The sequence below is a fragment of the Schistocerca piceifrons genome, unplaced genomic scaffold (genome assembly GCF_021461385.2).
Source record: "Schistocerca piceifrons isolate TAMUIC-IGC-003096 unplaced genomic scaffold, iqSchPice1.1 HiC_scaffold_939, whole genome shotgun sequence".
NCBI classification, from domain to species: domain Eukaryota; kingdom Metazoa; phylum Arthropoda; class Insecta; order Orthoptera; family Acrididae; genus Schistocerca; species Schistocerca piceifrons.
This window is the reverse complement of record NW_025729211.1, coordinates 107,501-112,500: the sequence shown is the minus strand read 5'-3', so window position 1 is coordinate 112,500 and position 5,000 is coordinate 107,501. Positions and strand designations below refer to the sequence as shown.

Below are 5,000 nucleotides of genomic sequence, written 5' to 3'. Positions count from 1 at the left end.
CCCACCGCACACCGGAACGGCCCCACCCCGCGGCGAGTGGAAAGGCAACCGGACACGACCCCGCCGCAGATTGCTCCGCGCGGGCGGCCGGCCCCATCTGCCGAGGGCGGAGGCCAGTGGCCGGATGGGCGTGAATCTCACCCGTTCGACCTTTCGGACTTCTCACGTTTACCCCAGAACGGTTTCACGTACTTTTGAACTCTCTCTTCAAAGTTCTTTTCAACTTTCCCTCACGGTACTTGTTCGCTATCGGTCTCGTGGTCATATTTAGTCTCAGATGGAGTTTACCACCCACTTGGAGCTGCACTCTCAAGCAACCCGACTCGAAGGAGAGGTCCCGCCGACGCTCGCACCGGCCGCTACGGGCCTGGCACCCTCTACGGGCCGTGGCCTCATTCAAGTTGGACTTGGGCTCGGCGCGAGGCGTCGGGGTAGTGGACCCTCCCAAACACCACATGCCACGACAGGCGGCAGCCTGCGGGGTTCGGTGCTGGACTCTTCCCTGTTCGCTCGCCGCTACTGGGGGAATCCTTGTTAGTTTCTTTTCCTCCGCTTAGTAATATGCTTAAATTCAGCGGGTAGTCTCGCCTGCTCTGAGGTCGTTGTACGAGGTGTCGCACGCCACACCGCCAGCCGGCTGTGCACGCTACCGAGAAAGTACCGGTATGCGAACCGCCAGGCGACGGGCGCGCATCGCACGTTGGAGGAGACGCGGCCGGCCCCACAGGCGGCCGCGACACTCCCAGGTCTGCGAAGCGGGGCAAACGCCGCGCGCTTCAGTATACGTAGCCGACCCTCAGCCAGACGTGGCCCGGGAACGGAATCCATGGACCGCAATGTGCGTTCGAAACGTCGATGTTCATGTGTCCTGCAGTTCACATGTCGACGCGCAATTTGCTGCGTTCTTCATCGACCCACGAGCCGAGTGATCCACCGTCCTGGGTGATCTTTTCTCAGTTTCCGCCGTCTCTTTCGAGACGGTCGCATAGGCGGGAGTGAGGCGTGTGGCGGCCCCTGTTCCAGCGTTCTGTGTCCAACGGCCTCACGGCCGACGGGCGTCGTACGGCTCCACACCGGAGCGGACAGGCACTCGGGCGAAAGTCATTCAAAACCGGCGCCAGGCGCCAGGTGCCGCAGGCCAGCCGCTCCAGCGCTTCAGCGCTCGTACCACACAACATTGCCGCTAGTTTTGAGAGGCACGCGTGGTTCCGCACGCGGCGCACGGCTACGGCGAGCCGTACAGGTAGCGTGTTGCGCGACACGACACGCACATCGAAAGACATGCAGTCTAGTCGGTAATGATCCTTCCGCAGGTTCACCTACGGAAACCTTGTTACGACTTTTACTTCCTCTAAATGATCAAGTTTGGTCATCTTTCCGGTAGCATCGGCAACGACAGAGTCAATGCCGCGTACCAGTCCGAAGACCTCACTAAATCATTCAATCGGTAGTAGCGACGGGCGGTGTGTACAAAGGGCAGGGACGTAATCAACGCGAGCTTATGACTCGCGCTTACTGGGAATTCCTCGTTCATGGGGAACAATTGCAAGCCCCAATCCCTAGCACGAAGGAGGTTCAGCGGGTTACCCCGACCTTTCGGCCTAGGAAGACACGCTGATTCCTTCAGTGTAGCGCGCGTGCGGCCCAGAACATCTAAGGGCATCACAGACCTGTTATTGCTCAATCTCGTGCGGCTAGAAGCCGCCTGTCCCTCTAAGAAGAAAAGTAATCGCTGACAGCACGAAGGATGTCACGCGACTAGTTAGCAGGCTAGAGTCTCGTTCGTTATCGGAATTAACCAGACAAATCGCTCCACCAACTAAGAACGGCCATGCACCACCACCCACCGAATCAAGAAAGAGCTATCAATCTGTCAATCCTTCCGGTGTCCGGGCCTGGTGAGGTTTCCCGTGTTGAGTCAAATTAAGCCGCAGGCTCCACTCCTGGTGGTGCCCTTCCGTCAATTCCTTTAAGTTTCAGCTTTGCAACCATACTTCCCCCGGAACCCAAAAGCTTTGGTTTCCCGGAGGCTGCCCGCCGAGTCATCGGAGGAACTGCGGCGGATCGCTGGCTGGCATCGTTTATGGTTAGAACTAGGGCGGTATCTGATCGCCTTCGAACCTCTAACTTTCGTTCTTGATTAATGAAAACATACTTGGCAAATGCTTTCGCTTCTGTTCGTCTTGCGACGATCCAAGAATTTCACCTCTAACGTCGCAATACGAATGCCCCCGCCTGTCCCTATTAATCATTACCTCGGGTTCCGAAAACCAACAAAATAGAACCGAGGTCCTATTCCATTATTCCATGCACACAGTATTCAGGCGGGCTTGCCTGCTTTAAGCACTCTAATTTGTTCAAAGTAAACGTGCCGGCCCACCGAGACACTCAATAAAGAGCACCCTGGTAGGATTTCAACGGGGTCCGCCTCGGGACGCACGAGCACGCACGGGGCGGTCGCACGCCTTCGGCTCGCCCCACCGGCAGGACGTCCCACGATACATGCCAGTTAAACACCGACGGGCGGTGAACCAACAGCGTGGGACACAAATCCAACTACGAGCTTTTTAACCGCAACAACTTTAATATACGCTATTGGAGCTGGAATTACCGCGGCTGCTGGCACCAGACTTGCCCTCCAATAGATACTCGTTAAAGGATTTAAAGTGTACTCATTCCGATTACGGGGCCTCGGATGAGTCCCGTATCGTTATTTTTCGTCACTACCTCCCCGTGCCGGGAGTGGGTAATTTGCGCGCCTGCTGCCTTCCTTGGATGTGGTAGCCGTTTCTCAGGCTCCCTCTCCGGAATCGAACCCTGATTCCCCGTTACCCGTTACAACCATGGTAGGCGCAGAACCTACCATCGACAGTTGATAAGGCAGACATTTGAAAGATGCGTCGCCGGTACGAGGACCGTGCGATCAGCCCAAAGTTATTCAGAGTCACCAAGGCAAACGGACCGGACGAGCCGACCGATTGGTTTTGATCTAATAAAAGCGTCCCTTCCATCTCTGGTCGGGACTCTGTTTGCATGTATTAGCTCTAGAATTACCACAGTTATCCAAGTAACGTGGGTACGATCTAAGGAACCATAACTGATTTAATGAGCCATTCGCGGTTTCACCTTAATGCGGCTTGTACTGAGACATGCATGGCTTAATCTTTGAGACAAGCATATGACTACTGGCAGGATCAACCAGGGAGCTGCGTCAACTAGAGCTGAGCAGCCGGCCGCCCGGGAGTGTGTCCCGGGGGCCCGCGCGAACACGCAAGCGTCCGCTCAATCATTCTGCAAACAGGAGGAGGCTGATCTCCCCTGCACAATACACCTCGAAACCCTCTCAGGTCCCGGCGGCGCGCAGCGCCGTCCCAAGTACTTGGTCGGGTTCGAGAGAGGCGCAATCGCCCGGAGTTAGGCGAGTAGACGCTTTCGGTGCGACCACCCGTGCTCCCAACTGAGCTTGCCGCTGCCGACAGAGGCCCGGGAGCGTGCTGTCGTGGCATTGCCGGCGGGAGACAACACGCGCCACCTACGGTGACCGGCAGCTCCAACGCCAGCGCCACAGAAGGACAAAAGCCCCACTTGGGTGCCGAAGCGAACTCTCCCAGCACAGCGCACGCGCCAACACATCCGCACAGCTGCGATACAAACCACCAGCGAGAACCGCTGGGGCGACCGAGCAGCAGACGGCGTCGCGGCGCCGAGCGCCGGGCGGCAGCGCATCCTCAACGCACACAGTCCTCAATCGGACCAGCACACTGAAGATGTCCACCGCGCTTCGCACCGGGCCCGCGAGGACCTACTTTGGCCGCACGGCGCCGCGCGCAGGGTGCGCCGGCGCGCAGCTGCGACGCCTGCCGCGTCCGTCGGCCGGCGCGCCTGCCACTGGCCGCCCCCACCAGCCGGCTGTAGCGCGTGCGCCCACGCACCGCGCGGCCAGCACGCCGGGAGGCGCCCCCTCACCGGCCGGGGACGGTCCCACCCAGCCACCGCCGCGTATCGCTTCACACCCAGATGCCGTTCAGTTTCGTCGGCATGGTGGGTATCGCTGGAACAACCGGTTAGTACCTCAACCTATCGTCGCCATCACCGATTCACCCCTAGCGAGAACAACCGCACCACAACAGGTTACCATTTGTTCATTTGCGTAACTTCACCAGAAAACGCAGGCGTCCATCGCCATTTGCAACTTCCACGATTATTGCATGCCTGTGTCAGGTGTCACGCCACACTACGTCTGCCCACATACACGCAACAAAATGTGCACGCCTAGACAATACGTGGAAGGTGGCCCCCGTACGTATGCGATGTCCATTGCTCGAACGACTGTCAACCGGCCTCTGTAGCATGTCGCAGATATGGAACGCGGTGCACCATGCCATCACGGTGTGTGAGGAGAGACGACTAGGTCCGAATACATCAACAGACAGCTCATGCTGATCGCCATCCACGGCGTCCGTTCCTCCCACACGTCTCTATGGCGTACCACACTGCAATCCAGCTCTCATAGGGAGACGACACGTAGCTGCGTGCACAATATTTGCACTGTATGGTCCGCCGTTTTTGGGCGCAGTCGTTGTACGGTCACACATGTGCCACGATGTATCATTCAGTACATAAGGACGAATGTGCAGTACAGATTGTGGTTTACGCGTACGACATTAGCGGACAGTTGACACAGGCCGCACCACAACGTAGCCTGAGTACGTCGCATGCGGAGGGCATTGAACATGCAAAGTTCTCACCAACCAGCTTGCGAAGGCAGGGGGCAAGGTGGGGACGTGGGGAGGGGCGGCATGTACGTCCTGCTGCCATCCACATTACAGTGTACAGCAGGAGCATGTGGAAAGTGAGCAAGACTTGCAAGGTGTTTAACATGAAGCGATACACAGGGGAGCGGGGAGTGCGAGTAGCGAACTATATTGCGAGGGTTGCGGGTGGGCAACACTACACTAATTGAACGAGTCGTATAACAATTACAGAGCAGGTTTAGGCGA

The 5,000-nt window shown here is 57.7% G+C and overlaps 2 non-coding genes and 1 pseudogene across 2 annotated transcripts; all 3 read right to left on the bottom strand.

Moving 5' to 3' along the window:
• LOC124772387 overlaps positions 1-602 on the bottom strand; it is a 4,222-nt pseudogene extending 3,620 nt beyond the window's left edge.
• Positions 603-790: 188 nt separating this feature from the next.
• Positions 791-945, bottom strand: LOC124772400. The gene has a single exon (XR_007013990.1). It is a non-coding gene; the product is annotated as a 5.8S ribosomal RNA (ribosomal RNA).
• A 351-nt stretch (positions 946-1,296) lies between these two features.
• On the bottom strand, positions 1,297-3,205 carry LOC124772433. Its single transcript, XR_007014020.1, has one exon. It is a non-coding gene; the product is annotated as a small subunit ribosomal RNA (ribosomal RNA).
• Between the last annotated feature and the right edge of the window lie 1,795 nt (positions 3,206-5,000).